This window comes from Cnephaeus nilssonii (assembly GCF_951640355.1).
Source record: "Cnephaeus nilssonii genome assembly, chromosome: 1".
In the NCBI taxonomy this organism is placed as follows: domain Eukaryota; kingdom Metazoa; phylum Chordata; class Mammalia; order Chiroptera; family Vespertilionidae; genus Cnephaeus; species Cnephaeus nilssonii.
Genome location: NC_137072.1, coordinates 106,195,837 through 106,218,664, shown reverse-complemented (window position 1 = coordinate 106,218,664; position 22,828 = coordinate 106,195,837).

Genomic DNA, 22,828 nt, shown 5'->3' with positions numbered 1-22,828 from the left:
CCACTATTCTATATGGTGTCAGGTCAGAGTTCTCTGCAGGCACAACATTTGTGTTAAGACCTGAATAATGAGAGAGAACACTCAAGGCAGAAGGAAATACCATTGCTGGTAAAGTAGTTCTGTCTTCTCAATCAGATGGCATTGAAGTTTTGAAACATGGCTTCCAAATTCTTAGACCCTCCTCCCACCCAGTGGGGGTCTATGAGCCTCACCTTGGATCTTGATGGCCTTGTGACTGGAATTGATCAATAGTGTTTCATAGAAATGATGTTATGTGACCTCCAAGGCTGGGTCATAAAAGGGGATGCAGTTCTGACTTTGCTGAGTCAGGCTTGGAGTCCTGAGCCACCTTATGAGAAGTCTCATCATGCTTAGGCTGCCATGCTGTGGGGAAGCTAAGCCACGTGTAGAGGCAACCAACCCATGCTCACTCTAGTTGGCAAGAGTAGTCATCAAGTCCTCCCAGCCCAGGTGCCAGACATGTGAGTGAAAAGCCTGGAGATGATTTCAGTAACCAGCCGTGGCATTGCCTCCAGTTTATGCACCTTCCCACATAGGCCAAGATGTTATGCAGCAGAAGAAATAAGCCATTTTGTTGTTTCATGTCAAAATTCTTGGCCCATGGAATTTGTGAGCATGATAAAATGATTGTTGCTGTTTGTCCTTAAATTTGGGTTGCTCTGCTCCATAGCAAGTAGGTAGTTACCACACATCGCTGCTTTGTTTTCTATCTGGTCTCCTAAATCACGTCCCACAGAGCTAATCACAGAATAGGTATAGGGTGGTATAGTAGAGAAAAAAAGAAAAACTCAGATATTTATCAGCAGTTGGTCAGGAGACCAGAAATCTCCATAGCTATTTTTGGTAGGAAGAGAATTAAGATAGTAAATTAAGTGCCTACAAACGTGTGGGAGAACTGGAGTAGGGAAAAGGTCTAGAAAGTGGCTGCAATTTTTTAGAAACTCAGAAAGGGCAGGAAAGCAGAGCAGTTGACACCCATGGACTTCATTGCTTACAGCACAGAGGCAGGTGTTCTGCAGAGTTCACCAGGAAGCCACTGCAAACTTCCTATCTACTGTCTGCCCATGTGTCTGCCAGGATCTGCTGCCAGAAGATAATGGTTTATCTTTCCCTCTCACCTTCCAAATCGTGGGTGAATGCCAGTCACTGGCCAAATCAATTCTATAAACTAGATCCTACATATGGTGAAGGGGCTAAGTGGGCAGGAACAGTGCTCGGATTCAACACTAAATGGCACTGCCTGCCCCTTTGGATACTCAGCATACATATTTAACATTATACATATTTTTAAGTTCAGAAAAACAATTTAAACAATTGATTTTTAAGTAGTTTTACTCTTGGTCCTGGTTTTGTGCACATTTTTATGTGGTTCAGATTAACTGTGTTTTTCTCACTTTCTTTCCTGGCCATAGTTTTTCAGTTTGTTGAAAAAAATAAAAAGGAGTCATTTTCTTTCCACCATTTTCATTCCAAGACTTATATATTCTTGTTATGAGAGAATCAAAAATCAGTAAGAAGCTCCAAGAATATATCTCATTGGATTGGACCTATCTCAAGCCTGCAAGGTATTTTCAGCCATTTCAATGTTCCTTTTTACCAATCAAGCTGCTTAGCTACTTCTGGGTGATTTGGTATATGGTGAGCCAGTGAGTTCCAAATATATGAGCCAATGCCTCCTTTCTTAGCTGTAAAGCAAAAGTAGTGTTGTGTGGGACATCATAATAGTGAATGAGGCATTCAATATATCCATATATCTACATCCTTACTAACACATTATATTTTGTCTTTTTAATAATAGCTACTTGAACAGGTGTGGGGTGATGACTCATTGTGGTTTTAATTTGCATTTCCCTGAAGATTACTGATATTGAGCATCTTTTTCTGTTGGCCATTTGTATGCCTTCCTTTGAAAAAATATATATTTAGGTCCTTTGCCTGCTTTATACTTTGGGTTGTTTTGCTGGAATTGAGTTTTTTGAGTTACCTTTATATTTTGGCTATTACCTCCTCAGATGTATGGTCCACTGATATTTTCCCCATCCTGGAGGTTGTCCTTTCACTCTGTTGATTGTTTCCTTCGCTGTGCTGATTTTTTTTTCCATATGATGCAATCCTTTTAGTCAACATTTGCTTTTGTTGCCTGTGCTTTGGGGATCATATCTAAAAAAAAAATCATTGCCCAGAATCCCAGTGGTCGGCAAAGTGCGGCTCGCGAGCCACATGTGGCTCTGTTGACTAATGAGTTTGCCGACCACTGGGATAGGGGCTTAATCACAAGGAACAACAACAGCCTGTAATTATTGGAATCGAGAGTCTAGGTCAGTGGTCGGCAAACTCATTAATCAACAGAGCGGCAAACCACGAGCCTTAGTTTGCCGACCACTGGCCCAGACCAATGTTAAGAAACTTATTTCCTATGTTTTATTCTAATGGTTTCATGTTTTACATTTACATCTCTAATCTATTTTGAGTTAATTTTGTATATGGAGTGAGATAATTGTCCAATTTCTTTCTTCCACATGTAGAAAATCAGTTTTCCTAACACCATTTATTTCCTTTCCCCATGGTTTGTTCTGTTCTTGTCATCTTTCTTGAAAATCAATTGACCATACAGGTGCGGATGATTTCTGGACTTTCTATTCAGTTCCATTGGTTTAATGGTCTGACTGAATGCCTTTCATTACTAGAGCTTTGCAATATATTTTGAAGTCAGGTAGTATGATGAATCCAACTTTGTTCTTTTTGGTCAAGATTGCTTTGGTTATTCACGGTCTTTTGTGGTATCATATGAATGTTAGGATTTTTTTTTCTAACTCTGTGAAAAATACTATTGGAATTTTGATAGAAATTCTATTGTATCTGTAGATCACTTTGAGGAGGATGGACATTTTAACAATACAATTCTTCTAATCCATATACATCGGATTTTACCATCTATTCATGTCTTCTTCAATTTGTTTCATCAGTGTTTTATAGTTTTCTGTATAACCTCCTTGGTTAAATTTATTCCTAAGTATTTTTAGTGTTATTATAAATGAGATTGTGTTCTGAATTTATTTTTATTATTTTTTTATAGTTTGTTGTTAGTGTATAGAAATACACTAATGTGTTATTTTCCTATTCTACAACTTTACTGAAGTTGTTTATTAGTTATAACATTTTTTAAAATCAGTCTTTAAGGTTTTCTATATGTAAAATCATGTTCCCAGCAAATGAAGATAATTTTACTTCTTTCTAATGTGGGTGCCTTTTTTTTTTTCTTGCCCAATTATTCTAACTAGGACTTCCAGTAGTATACTGAACAGAAGTGACTTCTGCCATGAGTTTCATGCCATTTGGCCTCCTTGTTTTGTTCCTAATGTTAGAAGAAAAGTTTTTAGTTTTTTGCAGTTGAATATGATGTTAGCTATAGGGTTATCATATATGGCCTTTATTATGTTGAATTATATTCTTTTTCTACCTAATTTGTTGAGAGTTTTAATTCAAAAGCTCTTTTCTAAACATAGCTTTCAAATCTGTTTTATTTGATTTATCATTCCCCATTTCTCTCTTAATAGAATGACTTCTGCCTTGAGGCTATCAGGCTAAAATGCATCTTAATCTGTTCTTTGCCCCAAGGCTTGATCTTCCTGAAATTTAATTGCTCAAGGTATTTCTCAAATGTGTCTTCTAGAAGCAATTGGTTTTTGTAGTCCTTCAATATTTTATATTTCTGGATTCTTTATATTCTTTCATTTCTGTTGGCAAACTGGCAAATTATCATCTCTAATAATTTATGCATATACTAACACTTAAGTTCTCAATCACTTTCCCTAGAGCTGCTGGCATAGGAGGTATATTGTCTGTCTTCCAACTTATTACATGAAACAAACGTTTGGCACCACAGAATGTGGGTCAGGCTTCGACTTCTGCCATGAGTTTCATGCCATTTGCCTTCTAACCAATAAATTAAAGATACTTGTTCAAGTTCTTGTTACAGCAGCACTTTGCTTCAAGTATCCAGTGTTCTATTAGGGAAAATAACTCCAACTGGTAAAATAACAAACGTCAAAACTTCAGTGACTTGCCCTGACCAGTTGCTCCGTGGTTAGATTTTTGGCATGAGGACCCAAGGCTCGGGGTTTTGATTCCCAGTCAAGGGCACATACCTCAAATGCAGGTTCCCCAGCCCTGATAGGGGTGCATGCAGGGGGCAACCAATCTATGTATCTATCTCACATCTATGTTTATCTCTCTCTCCCTCCTCCTCTTTCCCTTCTAGTCTCTCTAGAAATCAATGGAAAAAATATCCTCTGGTGAGGATTAAAAACAAAACTTACAAAAAAACAAACAAACAAAAAAAACACACAAAAACATCCGGTGACTTAACACTAAGGTTTTTTTAATGTAATCATTTAATGTCCAATGAGGTGGGAGTAGGGCTCTGTTTCATGGCATCATTTGAGACTCAAGCTCTCTCCATTTCATCATGGATTCTGGGTTCACCACAGGAGAGAAAGAGAATGGAATATAGTTATGGACCAGGCATGTGTCACTTTTGCTCCATTCCACTGGCCAAAATGCTTTCCTTGACATATGCTGCCATGTGCTATGGAAAGGCTGGCAAGTGCCATCTATCTATGAGCTCAGGAGGAAAAGAAACAGGTGCAGGGACCAGTCAGACAGCAGGTCCCATCTCAGCTCTCGTACTTAGTAGCTCTGTAGCTCTCTGAGGAAGTTTCTTCATCTGTAAAAGGGTATTTATATCACAAAATTACTTTCTTATGGAAAACTCTAAACACTGCCAAACTATTGAAATAAAAAGAAGATTGTTTTTAGAATTGTAAGATGTGGTAGAGATCATTTTTCCTTTTATTCCTAGAAATTAAGAATGGGTATGTGATTCATACTAGCCAATGGAATATAAGAAATACAGTCTGTCAGTTCTGAACTGAGATGGTGTATATCTCCCTGCTCCCCAATCCCTCGGCTCCTTTGACTTTAGAATGTAATTATTGTGTCAGCGAAAGATGGTTGCCTGTCTGTCACCTCAGGCTCCTAAATCACTTTACAAATTCATATGAGGAACAGAGCACTGTGCCAACCCTCAGGGCACATGTAGCCCTGAATGAGCAACAGACATTTGCTGGGTTCAACAACTGAGAGTTAAGGGTTAATTACTTTCTAAAACCTGGTAGTTCTCATCCAGAGTTGACATTGCTCCCCAGAGGACATGTAGCAATGCCTGGAAACATCTTTGGTTACCACAACTGAGGGAGGTGTTCCTGGGTAGTAGGAAGGGACCAGGGGTGACACTAAGTACCCTACAGTGCACAGGACCGCCTCCCACAACAAAAAAAATGTATCTGGCCCCAATGTCAATGGTGCTGAGGTTGAGAAACCATGCTAGTCTATCATGACAAATAAACATTAGCTCAAAAGTGTTTCCCGCAGTCCTTCTGGGGAAGATACTGAAGAATGTGCTGCCACAAAAGAGAGGTAAATCAGAAATGGGATTCAGGAACTAAAGGAAGGAACCCCGAAGAGAGGGGGTAGGTGAAGTTGATGGCGTGACCCCACAGGCAGCAGGTCTACACAGCTGCTGGATGAGAGTGGAAAAGAGACTAAATCATTGCAGGAATAGTCCCTCTAGGGGAAAAATGATCTGCTACTTGATGAGTCTGAATATATTAATAACTATCTTCAAGTTCTGTTCAAAAGTTTGGGAATTAATTAGTGATAGAGTCAGAGAAAATTAAGTCATTAAAAAATAAGGCAATCATTTATTCCATGCAGACTTGTACAAAAAAAGGAGTAATGTATGATATAATACATGGTACAATAAATAGAAAAACTGGGAATTACATTTAAATTTTATAGTAATAAATCAAATATATTGATGTAACCTAAAAATGTAATTTAATTGTATTGCCAGGCTAAGGAGAGGGGAAGTGTTTGCATGAGAATGTGTATGTGTATAGGAGGAAGGAGGAGGGAGTTAAAAAGTTAAATTTTCATCTTCTCCCATAAGAAGTCAATGGATAATATTTAAAATGGAAAAGTCAAGAAATAGCAATGTAAGCATGTTACTTAGATTTATGAGGGTAAATACCAAAAACAGTAAAAAATAAGTTAAAACCAATTACTTTTGTAGAGATGGAAATTGGTGAGAGGGAGTCATTGGGTGAGGACACTTATTTTTCATTATAAGCTTAATAGTACCACTTAACTTTTTAAACTATGACCATATGTTACTTTTGACAAAGACAAAATGGCTTTTACAAAAGTGAGGGCCAAATAAATCAACGTTCAGACATTAAAATCTTTTGTTATGTATACATTGCTATGTACAGGTTAGTCATGATTATTATAGCTGATGCCAAAGATGTTGTTAATAATTAATGCCAGGCCTCAACATGCATGTGGTCCCATGCAGGACTACATACCACCTGTATTACCCAATTACTTATCAAGAAAGGAGATGGGAGTTCCTGTCAATCATTCAACAAACCCTTACTCAGTGTCTACCTGTGGTAGGCATGGACCCTGCCCTCGGCATCCATGTAGTATGGTAGGGATGTATGACCTTGACCACAAAGTCTGACTTTGATTTAGAACACTTCCTGACCAGGGGTTTTCTCAGTTGGTCCTACTTCTCAAATTCCCTTTTATTGGGATCATGTTATAATTTATATAGGCAAACCAGGAACAGATTCCTCTCCTACACCTCACGCCTCCTGCCAACCCTCCACCTTTTCAAAATCAGAATTAATGGCATTTTTTACTTATGCTCCTATTTAGTATTCTTCCTTATAGTATAGCCAGCTCTGTTGGTGTTTTTTACTCTCCCCTTTAAGTTTGTAATATAATTCGTATTGTCAAGCACTGAACACATTAATAAATGTGACTGAATTACAGAACATATTCACAATGATTTGAATCAACACCCCCAACACACACTCCTGCTATTTGAAGGATGACAAAATGCAGTTTAAAAAAATGCAATTGGCACACTCCTAAGGAAAAGACCACCCAATTCTCTATTCCACTGTTCTTCAATGCAGCATCTGACAGATTTACTTCTGGAATGTTCTAAATAGACCCACCGCATAGAACCTACACTACTCTGACTTGATCTCAATTCCAACAAGCCAAATGGTGCAGGCCTCAGGGCCTCTGGGCCTTCAGCCTTGAAAGGGCGATGCCAGGCGTACCTCTTCCACCTGGACAACACTTAGCAAGGCTAACACCTGTCAGTTGGAAAACCTAAATATCTCCTTCTTATAGGTCTCAGCACTTAATTATACCAACTATCAGTCTTTCTCACAATACTTCTTTTTTACACTCATCTACTATGCAATAAGAAATACGGGGGTGGGCAAAAGTAAGTTTATAGTTGTGAGTACGCAAAACACAGTTTGTTCTTGTATTATCATTTATTTATTTAACTAGAGGCCCAGTGCATGAAATCCATGCATGGGGGGGGGGGGGTCCCCTCAGCCCAGCCTGCACCCTCTCCAATCCGGGACTCCTCAGGGCATGTCTGACTCACATCCTTCTCACAATCCTGGACCACTGGATCCTAACTGCTCACCTGCCTGCCTGCCTGATAGCGCCTAACTGCTCCCCCTGCTGGCCTGGTCACCCCCAACTGCCCCCTCCACTGTCCTGGTTGCCCCTTACTGCACTCCCCGCCAGCATGGTTGCCCCCAACTGCCCTCCCGCTAACCTGGTTGCCCCTCACTGCCTCCCTCTGCCGGCCTGGTCACCCTTCACTGCCCCCCCCCAGTCTGGTTGCCCCCAACTGCCCCTGCTACAGGCCTGATAGCCCTATGCTGCATGCTGCTCAGTCGTTTGGTCACCCCTCACTAACCCCCCTGCTGGCCTGGTAGCCCCACACAGCCTGTTCGGTCATCCATTCGGTTGTTTCAGATGCAATGGTTGCTTAGCCTTTTATATATATAGATCATTTTATTATGTATTATGAGCAACTGTAAACCTACTTTTGCCACATATATTTGTATGTCTGTTCCATGACTGTTGAACATAAGCTCTCTGAGGATGAGAACTGCTCTGTTTTCTTTCCACTCTACATGTAACACCTAGTTCAGGTCTGGGCACATATTACAGTTTTAAAGAAAAAAAAATTCTTTCAAATAAAGAAATTGCAGTCAGTTTCAAAAGGCAGTGTTTGTGGGCTAAAGTTGCAAATGAGTTAATATTATAATTTTTCTAGAAAAATATGAAACTAAATAATATTTGCACATGATTAAAATGTGCTAGAGCTTGGTTTTCAATTCAGTTTGAATTATATGATTCCATTAAAACTGGAATTGAAGTTACTAAAACAAACATTTCACCTGCCTACTATGAAATACCTCAAAAAGCATGTTGAAAAACATTTTTTCTTATTTCTTGAGTAACAAATGGTTAATAAAATGCAAAAGAGTTCCAAGAACAGTGGCAAGTTTGTACTCTTTCTAAAATAAAGGCAATTTAAATCTAGTTTCATGTCTATAGATATCATATTTAAAGTTAAATAATAGTTGTATTGACTATAAATATTTATATTCTGTGATAGTTTATGATGGCCCAACAAATAGGTGAACATTGCAAAGCTCAGTCAACTATCACTTGGACAGATGCTTGTTTATTTCTGATAGTGCCCAAAGTTGAGATGTTTCAACACAGCCCAATACTTGACAGTCAAAGGAAAACAAGGTCAAGCTTTTACTCAGCCCCAGTGCCCACACACAGTCACAACTTCTTAAACTTTAACATATTCATTCAGCTGCTTTGGTGTCACCAAAGACACAGATTTTTTTTAACAAGTACACTATACACAATGTCTACTTTATCACTCCTCTATTTTAAGACAGGTTTTTAAAAATGACACCATGATTGACTTCAATTCTCTATACAGAAGAGGCCCATCTTTTCCCAGTATTAATCGAGCACAGATTAAGTATCTGACAAGAAATTGTGGTCTGATTACTACATTTGCCTATGTGCTGAGCACATATTATTATATAATCTCTGTGGGCTGAAGGGCCTGGGGAAACCAGCCAGAGTAGTAGCAACTCAGGTGCAGACACACAAACCTATCTCGTGTGGAACAGTCATGTTTCTGTCAGGCCCAAAAGCCCTGGGGAGAATGTGAGAAACATCAAACCTTTCCTAAGCTGAAACTGTTAGAATCAGTCCTGTTTCATCACCTATTAAATGGACACAATAATATTTATTATTTAAGAAACATAAAAGTGTTTAAGGATAGGATTATCATTATTTTATACATTCATTATATTATTTTATTATTGCAGTAGATGTGTTTACTAAAGAAAATTTGTAAGACTTGTAAAAATATAAGTAATAAATTAAAATCACCATTAAATCTCACCAATCAAAGTGTACCTGATACAAAATTTCTTGTATTTAGGTATATTGATTGGGTGCTTACTATGTTCCAAGTATTGTTCTAATACTTAGGACATCCTCATAGAGGCCACATTCTACTAGAGTCAGTAAGCAGAGGATGAGAAGACAAGCAATGAAAATTAACATAGTACATAAGCATATCACACAGCATATTAAGTGATCTTATTAAATGATGAGGTTCTATAACCTATTGATATGGAGCCAAAGAGCAAAGGAAAAGAACTTTGTGATATTGGTATTCACTTTGTTAGGAATCTTTCACAGAAGATCCTTCAAATCTAAACCAACGAAGAAAATAGAATTTACATTTATTGGGAGGTCCATTCCAAACTTGTGTGCACCTAGGGTAAGTCTCATGGAGAGGTCATAGGCTATATGTCTCAGTTTAAAATGCATAAATTAGTCTGGCTGTGGTTGCTCAGTGGTTGAGCATCAACCTATGAACCAGGAGGTCACAGTTTGTTTGATTCCTGGTTGGGGCATATGCAGCTGATCAATGATTCTCATCATTCATGTTTCTATCTCTCTTTCCTTACCCCTTTCTCTCTGAAATAAATAAAAGTATATATCTCTTTTTTTTAAAAAAATCAAGGTTTTCCGCACCAACAACCAGTTTTTCGATTCTGTGATACCAACTGCGTACCCAACAGTTTGAATCTATTCTGACACTAGCTACCTGAAGTTAGTGTCAGACTCCAAAGGTTTAAGGGTTCAGTCCCATAAGACTTCCCCCATTTCAGATACAGGTTGCAAATGGTGTGCATAAGCTGCCAACATGCCTGCCCAGCTGACTATAAATTCACAAGTTCCCTCATCAAATTTAATAATTCACTAAAATGACTTACAGAATTCAAGAAATAACTTTTTTTACTTTTGCCTTTTAATTATAAAGGATACAACTTAGGAACCATCAAGAGATGCCTAGGAGAAGGTACGAAGAACAGGGCACAGAGCATCCATGCTATTCTAGCACCTCCATGTGTTCATCAACTTGAAAGCTCTCTGAACGTGGGTTTTTATGGAGGTTTCAGTGGTAGGCATGATTGCTTGAGTCATTGGCCACTGGTTATATGTGCCTAGTCTCCATCCCTTCTCCCTGGGGAAGTGGAGAAGGAAGGTAGGGAGTATGTGGGGAGAGGGAGCTAAAATTCCCAATCCTCTCATCATGGTTGCTCTATCTGGCAACCAGTCCCAACTCTGAAGCTATCTAGGGGTCCCCAACCACCAGTCATCTCATTAGCATAAGAAGATACTCATCACTTCAAATATTCCAAGGTTTTAGGAGCTATGTGCCAGGAACTGGGAAAAAAAAGCCAAATATTTATTTTTTTATTATACCTCAGGGAGAAGCACATTATCAGTCCTGAGACAACAAGCCAATTCTAATCTTCCTCAAATACAGAAAAGCCAGTGACATATGGTAACCACCCAGCCACTTAAGACTATGACCCTTCTCTCCAGATCCCTTATCTCCCTAAATGTACCTTAAAGGGTCAGGGTCTCAGCTACTGAAAAGGCAAGAATCTAACCAAAGACAGTGGAAGAAGCCAACTGCGTTCCTCTGTTCCTATGAGGCTTCCAAATCTGATGCAGTGTAATCTGGGAGGAGGGGAGTAGCTCTAAGTGTCTTCATATCAGGGTTTTGATTATGATGCTGATGAATAGACATCTTAATTACTGAAATGAACAGTTCTTCAAAGTAAATAAGATGAAAAAGCTATGGAATGAATCTAACTTTTCATTCAGGGGTATGGAAAAAATAATCCCATAGAGCAAATATGGAACAATGGAAGAAAAAATAAAATTACTTTGTTGAGTTTGTATTACCATTAAGTAGTTGACTTTTGTTTCTGTACTGTAATTCTATACACTGAGCCATGTGGTGACCTAAGACTTATTTGTGCTATTTATTTTTCAGTACCTGATCTATTAAGAAACTACTATATGTTTTTCTTTAAAAAGCGAAAATTTAAGGAGTACTCTTAGAACACTATATTGTTTTAAAGTATTTTAATAGCACCAACAAAATTCTGTCTGAGATGAATATGATCCTGGGAACGTTCCTATAAGTAATTATCTTTGATTATATACTTTATTTGCATAAAGAATATCCTTGGCTCTGAGCACCATCTAATGCTTCCTTTCGGTGACATAGCCATTAAGAAATTGATTGATAGTTCACAGCCTTGGGCCATAGCCTACTTCTCTGAGTGATTAGAGAGTTGAGCAGCTTCCAAGAGTTAAAGTTAGGAAAAATCCAACTCTTAGTGTCATTCAGGGTTGTCTTCTGCAATGTAGTTGATTGATCTTTCCATCTTCCCATTTGCAAAAGAAGCTTTCAAAAAAGGGAAATGGTAGCAGTGAGAACAGGATTTTTGCAAAGGAGTTCCTTTTGTACCTCCTGTGTTCAGTTTTTGGGGAACATTGTTAACTCATGGGTGATCATCGTTCCTCTTCACTGTTTGCAGCTACTTAGTCATTTTTCTTTTGATGAGTCACTCTTCAAAAATGGCATCTCTCCATGATTGACTGGGACTGTTGGCAAATAGGTCACCTTGCTTTCAAGTACCTTTTAAAAATATTTCAGGAATTTGGGCTTTGTAGAAAATTGAAATTCATTCTCTTAAGTATATCTTTTTCTTTTCAGAGAGCTCATCAATTTGTGACTCTGTAGGTTCTTGGACAGATTTCCTCAACCTTTCCATGAAGGGACAGTCTGTGCCTTAGAGTTGACCTCTGAGACCCAGCTTCTTCTGTTATTCTTTTTTCCCACATACTAGTCCTTCATGGTCTCCTGGTTTCCTAACTGAGACCATCTCTATTTCCCCAAATTTGATTGGAATTTTCAGGATATGAGTATCCCTAATCATAATAAAATAGTCTTTCTCATATCCCTATATACTTTTTTCTTCTTGTCTCCTGTGCCTAAGAGAAGGTTCTTATAATCAGCTCCATTCCTTCTTACTCTCTGCCTATTCCTAATGTGTTTACAAATCTTCAAACTGCATAATAAATGTCTTGCACTAATTAAGCACAGCATGGGAAGAAAGTTTTCTGGGTGCTGAGGTCTCAGTAAGACAGACAAAAACATGTGTCATGCTTTAGAACTTAGCATGGTTAGTTAGGTCTTAAGTAGAATCTGGGCATCTACAAGTGAACAGAAGTATAAAATATATACTATAGGCATTTCATCTGTTTTGTTCTTCAATGTATCCCCAGAATTTATTATAGTGCTTGGTACATAATATTTATCCAGAACCTATCTGTTGAATGAATGACTGCATGGATGAAAGAAGGAAGATGGAAATGCAAAAGGTAGTTAAAAGGAAATAATTGTCTATTTGGGTCTAAAGAAAAAGTGAAATATGTGAGTTGATGCCTAGGGAGAGGTCAGGATAAGAAGGCAGCATATAGCATGGGATTGGAACCAGATATTTGTACCTAGCCCTACACCATGGATATATAGCTAAGAGGTATGGAGAGAGGAGCTTCAGGTAGGGATGAAGAACTGTTCTCTTGGGGAACTTTGCTAGATATGAGGATAGTTTGTGAAAGATCAGAGATGTTTTGTTTGACCTTTAATACCAAGATGGCAAAGTAGAGCAAACCTCCACAGAGACATGCATGTCTTCAGCACTGACTTTGCTCAGAGACACAGCCCAATATTACCACTTTGAAGGTATGTGACTTTGGGGAGAATTGAAAATCATGCCCTTGACTTGGGCATCAGTTGATTCGTGGTGGAGCCACTAAAAAAGAAAAATACGATGAGTAGGAACTGGAATCCTTGTATTTTGTGAGAGAGAATTAGTCATTAAAATGTTCTTTATTGAAACTCATTCTATGAAGTGAAATTCATTCTATGAATGGATGTGGCTTTATTATTATCATTAATGAATTAATTCATTCAATAGCTGTTTTCTAATGGCTACTAAGGCCCAGGCTCTGTGCTAGGTGCTACAAATACAATGTGAGAAACACACAATCTCTGTCATATGTATAAAACAGGGCCTATATAAAAGAAAAAAAAAAGGTCATTACAACAAGATAGGATATGCACAATGACATGCACCGGCTGCAGAGTATTGTAGTCCTTATAGGGGCACATGCTTGAGAGGCTTTTGGAGATGTAGATTATAAAATGTTTGAAAATAAGACTCAGAAGAAATCAAATGAAGACCAAACCTCTTTTCACTGAGCCTATGTCTGAAGTTTCCTTATTTAAATATAAAAGGATTGCACCGACAAGAATAATTTTTTAAATGTGCTATGCTGACCTAGTCATTTATAAGGCACCTCTTCTTCTTTATTAAAATCCTCTTCAAATTAAGTCCCCAAGTGGAAGCTCACCTATGGCAGTAAATTGAATATAGCATTGACCTTCCTTCTCCCCAAAATAGTTTATCTATTCTGTCATAAGCTAGAATGATAGGGGATGGATTTGTAAGGAAATATCAACTTCAATTAGCTTTGACCTGATGTAAATCTTTCCTTTTTTCTTTTTTTTTTTTAACCTTGTAAGTATACTCTGTAGAACTTCCTATTAAGGTCAAACTATTCAACACTTTTGAGCCAAACATGACTATGATTAAAACAGAATCTCACCACAGGCAGCGCTGCAGTCGGAGTGAAACCATTGCAAACTTGTCAGTACAGGAGAGCCCTTTCATTTTCCTTGTTGAGCACATAACATCTGTCAAACAGGATGCATTAAATATTTCTACAAGTCACTCACCAAATAATGAGATTGTTGAGGCATCCAGGCAATGCACAAAAGGAGCATAGGAGCATGTTTCCTTTTCAATAATGGATTCATTCAGTCATGAATACCCAGATCAGTAGCAAAGAAAACAGAGAACACTCCAGTGCAGAGAAAATAATGAAAAGATGTCTAATACTGTAAGTGTTTAGAGAAATATCTATGTATGGGGTCTCACATAATGTGCACATAATGTCATTATTTCAGGTTAGCCAGTTACCAGAAAATAATGACATCTACTGAAATATGAGTAATGTAGATACTCTGTGAGATTCATAAAGGAACTACACCAAACCATTTATTTTCTTGTTTAATAACCCAAAGAGCACTACTGATTTACTGAGGGCTATAGCTAATTAAGATCCAGAAACAACAGACTCAAGATCAAAGAAGCAATATGAATTCACCTAAGTCAAGGTTGTCCATTTTCTCATTTCAATAATGCTTTAAAATAAATAGAGACCCAGCTGTCTAGAGTTATCAAAGTGTTCAACAACTATCTAATAGAAATACTGCCTATTATACCAGATATTGACACTAAATAAAACAGTTAAGTAAAACTTAAAACCTACTCTTATTTATCAGCAAGCATCTCCAAACATCCTCATTCATTCATGCCCAATACAATATGTACTGAGTTCTTACTACGTAAGTAGCATTCTTCTAGACACTGTGGATCTATAAATATTTTTAAAATATGACATGAGCCTTTGCTGGTTTGAATCAGTAGATAGAGCACTGGCCTGTGGACTGAAGGGTCTCAGGTTTAATTCTGGTCAAGTGCACATACCTCCATTGCAGGCTCCTTCCCTGGTTGGGGTGAGTTCAGGAGGCAACCAATCGATGTGTTTCTCTCACATCGATATTTCTCTCTGTGCTTCCCTTTCTCTTCCACTCTCTCTAAAACTTAGTGGAAAAATATCCTTGGGTGAGTATTCAAAAAAAAAAAAAAAGACATGATATTCCTATTCCTCAAAGAGCTGACTATATTGCACAGTGAAGAGATTAGATATAGTGACAAAAGTACCAAATAATAAATATTGTAAGGAGAGACAAAAGAACAGAGGCTAGGATGAATTAGATAAGGCTTCACAAAGGAAGTGATCATTGAACTTGACTTTAGGAGGCACAGGCTATGAAGGACATTGTAGGAATGGAGGAGCCTGAATAAAGACACCAAGTAGAAATTTGTGAGTGTCTGACTCAGTTCACGGAGGGAAAAGGAGTAGCAGAATGGTCAAAAGCAAAAGCTCAGGAGACAGACAATCTGGGTTTAAATCCCAGATTTGTCACTCTCTGTGCAACCTTGAATACCTTACTTCAGCTCTCTGTGCTTTGTTTCATGGGATAGTGGTAGCAAGTGGGGTATAGAGTTGTTCTGGGGATTGAGAGAGTTGATATATGGAAACCACTTTCAGCAGTGGTGGGTACTTGGTAAAGGCTGTGTAAGGGCTGGCTCATACTGTCCATCATTGAAAATCTAATAATCCTATTAGTCTTTCCTGCCAATTTCCTAATTTCTTAGATTAGCTGGGGATCTAAGTTCAGGAAAAGTCAAAGCCTATTTATTATAAGCTGAGTGGTCTTAGACAAATGTGTTGAAAATCCATAAGAGGAACAAAGTAATTAGCAGGAGCAGAAGATACCGTGGCTTTAAAATGGATGATATCCAATGTGAAGCCTGTAGATCCAGAAAAATGTGGTTGATCCTAGTGAACCCAATCATTACTTTTGTCAAAATATCTACAAACACTGTGCTATAGCATATTGAAGCAGAGGCTGCAAAATGTAGGTGGCTAAGACTATAAGACATTTCTTCTTCCCTCAGCCAAGGGGGATACATATGTTCCAGTATTTTCTAGGCTATGTGAAGGGACACCTCAAATGCCCAAAGCTGAGATGCAAATGTGATCAAATTCAACTCACCACTAGTTGATGGCTTCAGTGATCAGCACAGTCCCTGATTTCTGTGACATAATTAGGATGACAGTTTGTCCTTCCAGAGCCAGATTTCAGGGAACATATTGTGTGTTACAGTTCTGATCCCTTTGGGACATGGGAGCACATACCAAACAACATGCTGACCTCACGCTAGCGGAGAGGCTGCTCTGGGCAGGCTTACTGAGGAGGCTTCAGCCTCATCATGCACATCCAGGGTTCCCTTCCTCACACATTGTTTTCTGATCCATTCAGCTACATACAGACCACCTCATCAACCATTCGCAAGAACCACACAGACTGTACCCGAAAAGATACGCTATTCTTGATCCACTCTCTAAAATGCACTATTGAATTCCTTAATTTAAATTCAGGTGCAGAGTTGCAATATCAAATCTGCAAGAGACAAACAAGCAGCATCTACACTAATAAAAGAGTAACATGCTAATTGACCATACCTTCGTGACGACCACCAGCCAATCAGGAGTGAGTATGCAAATTATCTCAACAAAGATGGCAGGTTAATTTGCATATGCAGGTGCCGAGCTGCCAGACGATGCAGGCATTCCACACCACCCCAGCTGCTCCGGGCCTCTGGGCAGCGTGGGAAGACAGAAAGGTAGCTCCGGGCCAGAGCAAAAAGGTGGCTCTGGCCAGAGCAAAGGCGGTGCCAGCAGCCAGGGGAAGGAAGGCCCATTCTTGCACAAATCTTCATGCATCAGACTTCTAGTAAATATATAAAAGGGTGACTATTAAAATATAGGTGCTTATCTGCTTGTGTTAACACCAAACATGGGCCAAACTGTGCTTTAAAATGAAGTTGTCAAAGCAATGCATCTGCTCTCAATTCTTGTAGTTTACTACCTTGATTTTGTTTTTCTTTTCTCAGTATATTTATTCAGTACTCTTCTGCTTGATTCTTCTCCTGAAACTCCACTTCCCTCCCTAAAGTGACCAGGGAAGCCAACCATGTGCCTTCAGCAGGAGTAGGAACCTATGTGGGGACAGAGAGTATGCTATAGAAAGGAAAACCTGGAGTTTGGATTTCTAATAGCCCCAACTAGCTATGTACCTTGAGCAAGTTACCTGATTGCATCTCATCCTCCATTTCCTCATCTCCAAATTGGGAATAATGTTATGTGATCTGACTCCCACAAAGGATTTTTCAAAGGTAATAGAAAGTAATGTGCATATTTTAATTATTATGGTACCTGCGGAGACAGAGGACACAATTTTATTTACTGCAGGAATAGCCACAACTCTAAGACCAACACAGATTTAAAGCAATTCTTCTGCATCCAGAGGAGCTGAAAAATTAACCTTTTATCTCTTCTCTTTCGACCAACAATGGTCCTGTTTCACAAACTCCAGATTAATAACCATGGTGTGAACCAGTCAAGTTCACCCATCCTTTAACTAAAGTCTGGCAGGGAGGAAAGTGGTATCTTCTTTATTCCACACATATGTACACAGCTCTCCAGAAAATATTACCTGTTTGTTTCTATGTCAGTTTTTGGAAATTGAAAAAATGTTTTCAGCCAATAACTATCTCCTTGGCTTTTCCAAACACATGGCTTTTCAGACACTTAATTTAGAGATCTTCATTTGTTTTTCTGTAGCCCTGTGGAATCCTAAATTTGTTTATACTGGGCATGGCTTTAGCAGATATTGCCCACTGCTAAGATCTATATAAAACAATTAGGCAAAGTTGAAGAAAGTTGACTTCATAATATTTTTAAGCAGCTATAGTTTTCTATTTTACCTTTTAATATAGTCAAACACAGAAATCATATATATATATATATGTATATATATGATTTGTATTATATATATATATATATATATATATGTATATATATATATATATATATATATATATATATATGCTTATTTATTTATTTAAAGTCAAATGAGAGCATTAAAAATCTCTATTATCAATATAGGCCCATAATAAGATGCTGAAATTGAACCATAATATATTCATATATATCTTGTCAATTGCCTGCAGTTACAAAAACTAATTTCCAGGTATCTTTTCATAGAGCGATAAACTTGGATGACACCTCACACAATCATTCTGCCTTCAGGTGTGACTATGCCTGGGCCATCAAGATACATTGGTCTAATGAACTCAGAAAGAGTTAATAACCACTGGAGGCCTCCAGAGACTTCACTAGACAGTCTCATGTAAATGAATGTAAAACATTAATTGCCATGGTTTAGTTTGGTTTTGTTTTCTGTATCCATGGGTCTTGATGGACTTGGTCATATGATTTGCTGTAGACAATTGGACATTAACTAATGAACAACATAAACTGATGAACAAAAACAGATCCAGAGACAGAGAAGCATTGATCAGACCATCAAACCTCGGAGGGAAGGTAGGGGAGAGTGGGGTTAAGGGGGAGAGATCAACCAAAGGACTTGTATGCATGCATATAAGCTTAACCAATGGACAAAGACAACAGGGGGGTGAGGGCATGAGTGGGGGTGCGGTGGGGGGGCAATGGGGCGATAAGGACACATATGTAATACCTTAATCAATAAAGAAAAAAATTAAAAAAAAAACAAAAACAAATAATACATGTAGAATCTTGGGAATGTGCCTGTGTATGTCTACCCCTCTCTTGCACCCCTGTCTTTTCCTTGAGAAGAAGTCTATGCTAACCTGCTGGAGACCACCTGGAGCAGAATGAAATCATCCCAGCATAGAGTCCATACACTAGTCAGCCCCAAGTAAACCCATAGGCTACATGCAGACACATAGGCTTGATCCAGACCTATAGACAGTGAGAAATAACAATTTACTGTTTTAAGCCACGATGCTTTTATTTTATTTTTTTTAGTGGTGGCAGAGGAGGGAGGAGGTGCTTGTGCAGTCATAACTTTTGTTACAATGAACCTATTTAACTTCTTAATGCTAATATAAGAATTACATAAACTTCACTAGCAGAATATTTCAATATGATCTCTAGCTTCTGTACTGATAAAGAGCTCTTCCTTATCAAAACCTTGATCTGTACTTTGACTGCCTTCTTCTGTCCTCAGTGGAGATATGGATCAGCATTTGCCTTACAGAAGTCCTTCAGCAGCCAAGAACATGAATTAGAACTGTCAGTGAGGGTTATTGGATACTGAGCCATACTTCGGACTTCTCTTCATTGGAATAGATCATTGTTAGCTAGTTCGCCTTCCTTTATATTTTACTCTGTTTTAAATTCCTTTACAAACTCTTCATTCTTTATTTTTGTAGCTTTCTCCCTAAATTTATCCATAATAATTGTCATTAAAACAAAATAAAAAAGAAATTTTTAATAAGATGTCTAATGGTTCACAATATTATTTTGTATTTGATCTATTCTGTTAAAAATTTTATAACCCTACTCATTGTAAATAAAGACAGAAGATTTACCCATCAAATGTACAAAATGTATAGCAGTGGTGTTTATGTTGGGTACAGACTCTAGATTCAAAAATATATATATCAACAGAACAGAAGGAACAAAATATTTTTGAAAAAAAAATGTGTTTGATTTTTCCGTTAGGCCAAGAGCGGGGGGGATTATAAATTTGACAGACAAAAGAAAGAACTTGTAATTTGGTAGATATAATTGAATCATCAAGAAATATTATGCATATACATGCTTTCTTTCCCAGCTCTCAAAAAGCAAAAATTTCTGAGAATTTAAATGTAAATATAATTATAATACCTTGTAGCAGTCCTATATACTTTATAGTCCTTGATGCAATAAGTTCTTATGCAAAGGAAATAGTATGGATATCCCATAAACATAGCCATAATACTGATGCAATCAATACCAAGTTCACAATAAATTAGAAATAGTTTTGATTTCTGACACTTGATGGTTGGTTAAGTAAATTGTGTTAAATTATGATATACTTGCATAGTAAAGTATCATGTGGTCTTACTTAGTAAACAATATTTATTGAAAAGAAAAAATATACAGTAAAAAATTCAGGTTGAACTATGTGAATTATGGTATCATTTTAGAAAAAAATCTATAACAATGAAAAGTCTAGAAAAAAAAACTATTAAAAGACTGTGTTGATATAAGAGAATTAGAAGTGAGTCTTTTGCTTATCTCTATTGCCTAATTATTTTCAATAAATATAAGCTATTTTGAAAATATAAAATCAAATTACTTGCCATATGAAGAATGGGCAAAGACTTAATCGAATAGCATTTCATGAGAAAATGTTCTAGAAATTGTAGATGATCACATATTCAATTTTCATTTAGGCAACAAATATTTGAGTGCCTCTCTCTTCCCTGTGCCAGAGGGATTCAGCAGAAAAAAAATGGTCTCTTGCCTCATGGGGCATACATTTTGTGAAGGAGACAGATAATAAATACATAAAAGAATTACAAATAACGCCACCATGGACAGGGGTAAGAAAGTGAAGGAGGAACAGGGCTTCAGTGGCGGTGGCTAAAGAGGAGGCATTTGTACAGAATGAAGTGAGGAGACAGCCATGCAAATATCTGAGGAAAAAGCTTTCCTGACAGAACAGCAGTGCAAAGGCCCTGAGGCAAGTGTTCTTTATTAGAAATTGTCAATGTGGTTGTCAGATTAACACAAAGTATATTTTGGATTTCAGAAATGAAATAGTAAAGAATGAATGTTGTCCTATAATTTTTACTGGTCAGGTATCCTTTAGAATACTGTGCTAAATTCAGTTCTTTGTACCACATTTTAATGAGGAACACTGGAGAATTAGAGCAAGTCAAGAAGAAAGTAAGTGTTCAAGATGACAAGGGGAATCTGGAAATGGTGTCACCCAAACCTAGTTGCTTAATTGAGAGAAAAGAAGACTTGATACAGACAGGAGAGGCCTGTCATTTAGTTACCATGAAATTTTTCTGTGTGACTGCGGAGAGCAAAACCAGAATGAAAATTACAAGAACTTTCCCAAATATAAGAAAGCAGATCCTAATAATTACAGCTCTCCTAAAATTGCATATTGGTACCAAGTGCTAGTCCCAGAGTGAGTCAGGGCTGAGGGCCATTTGAATGAAATTTTATAAGGTTACTCCTTTCCATCAATGTGACCTATGGATTCAGATTCTCCCTCTGCTTTGCAAATGGTGCAATCGTTGGCCTGGGTGATGAAGACTTGACCAAGTATGGCATAGCTCCTCTATGCATTCCATTATAGAATATTTTACTTTATTCATGGAACAATAGGGCTGAAAAAACATAGGCCACTCTAGAGAAAAGGCCTAAATCTATGGAATCCTAGAACCTTGACATGGAATAGGCCGGAGACACCGTGTGGACAAGGGCCATTCATGGCCAGGGGTGGAAAGGGGAGGTGGCAATTGTCCTCTCGGTATGTGTGGAGATAGAGGCTCCTGGCTTCTAATTCAGTAGCAGATTGGGTTATTTAACAAATGCTTAAGTGAGCAAATGATGTTTCTATTTTGATAGGTGTTAATCAAAGCCATTGTCACAGAAGCAGAGTCTTTTGCTGCAATCTGTTCTGTCATAAATGTGCAAAATGTATAATGGAGACTTTGCTTCTAGTATTAACATAGTCTGGAGTATGAGGTGTGAATAAAAGGTATTAAGTGAATAATTTCAAAAATATTTTAACAAAACATCACACCTACATACTCCAATAAGAACTGTTACTTTATTATTATTTGCCAAGTAGTGTGGAGAGCTTATGTTCTAAGGCACAGGATTCTCCATTTGGCTCTTGGCAAATTGTATCCCATCACTCTATCCCTATCACTTTGCACAGGGCCTGAAATAAAGTGAGTTCTCAGTGAAAAAAATGATTGAGAAAATTACTTAACAGACTATACATCATTCCAGCGACACAGGTTGCTCAGATCTTTTTGAAACTCTGCTTTAATATTTAATTCCAATATTTTTGTTTTAACATTCTTTAGTAGCTATGAATTTTTACCCTTGAATGTTCTACTTGCAAATAGTCAAATAGATGGCCAACTTGGTAACAATGCTTTAAAATTTGAAAAGGAGTGATGTCAAAATAATGGGATGCAATTCCTTAGCACCTTCTAGAATGACAGAGGGGTATCCATCCTTGATAGACAGCTCACTAGTTTATGTTTAGCTCATCCACACTACCATTGCTCTGGTGCTAGCTCTCTTCCTCTCCTGAAATACTGCAATTTACACTTTGAATGTCCTGTTTTTAGTCTTTTCTATTTCCATTCTATAGGTTCAGAGCTCACAGGCAAAACTGTTCATTTTCCTGGCTCTGTCATTCACTGATTGTATAACCTAAAACCTTTCTAATCCTCAGTTTTATACCCTGTAAATATGGATAATATTAGAAGCAACAGTTTAGGGTAATTTCACAAGCATTAGCTAGCATCATACTAGATATTCTAAAATTATGTCCATTAGTATGATGTCATTCCCATGCTCACAATTTATTTAATCAGTTTTCTTATTTAGAGTTAAAATTTAAACTCTTTGACATGTACTTCAACACTTCATGAAGGTGGAGATGCCCATGAAGAGGACATGTTTAACCTTGCACACACCTCAGTTCCAATCCCATTTTCACTCATTGCTCCTTCTTCCCACCATTCCCCTCCTTCTCATCCACAAGTACTAACACAGCAGATCACCCATGCTTCTGTTACTTCATGGATTGCTCTGATGTTTTCTGACTTGCTATTTCTTTCTGAAATCCTTCCTT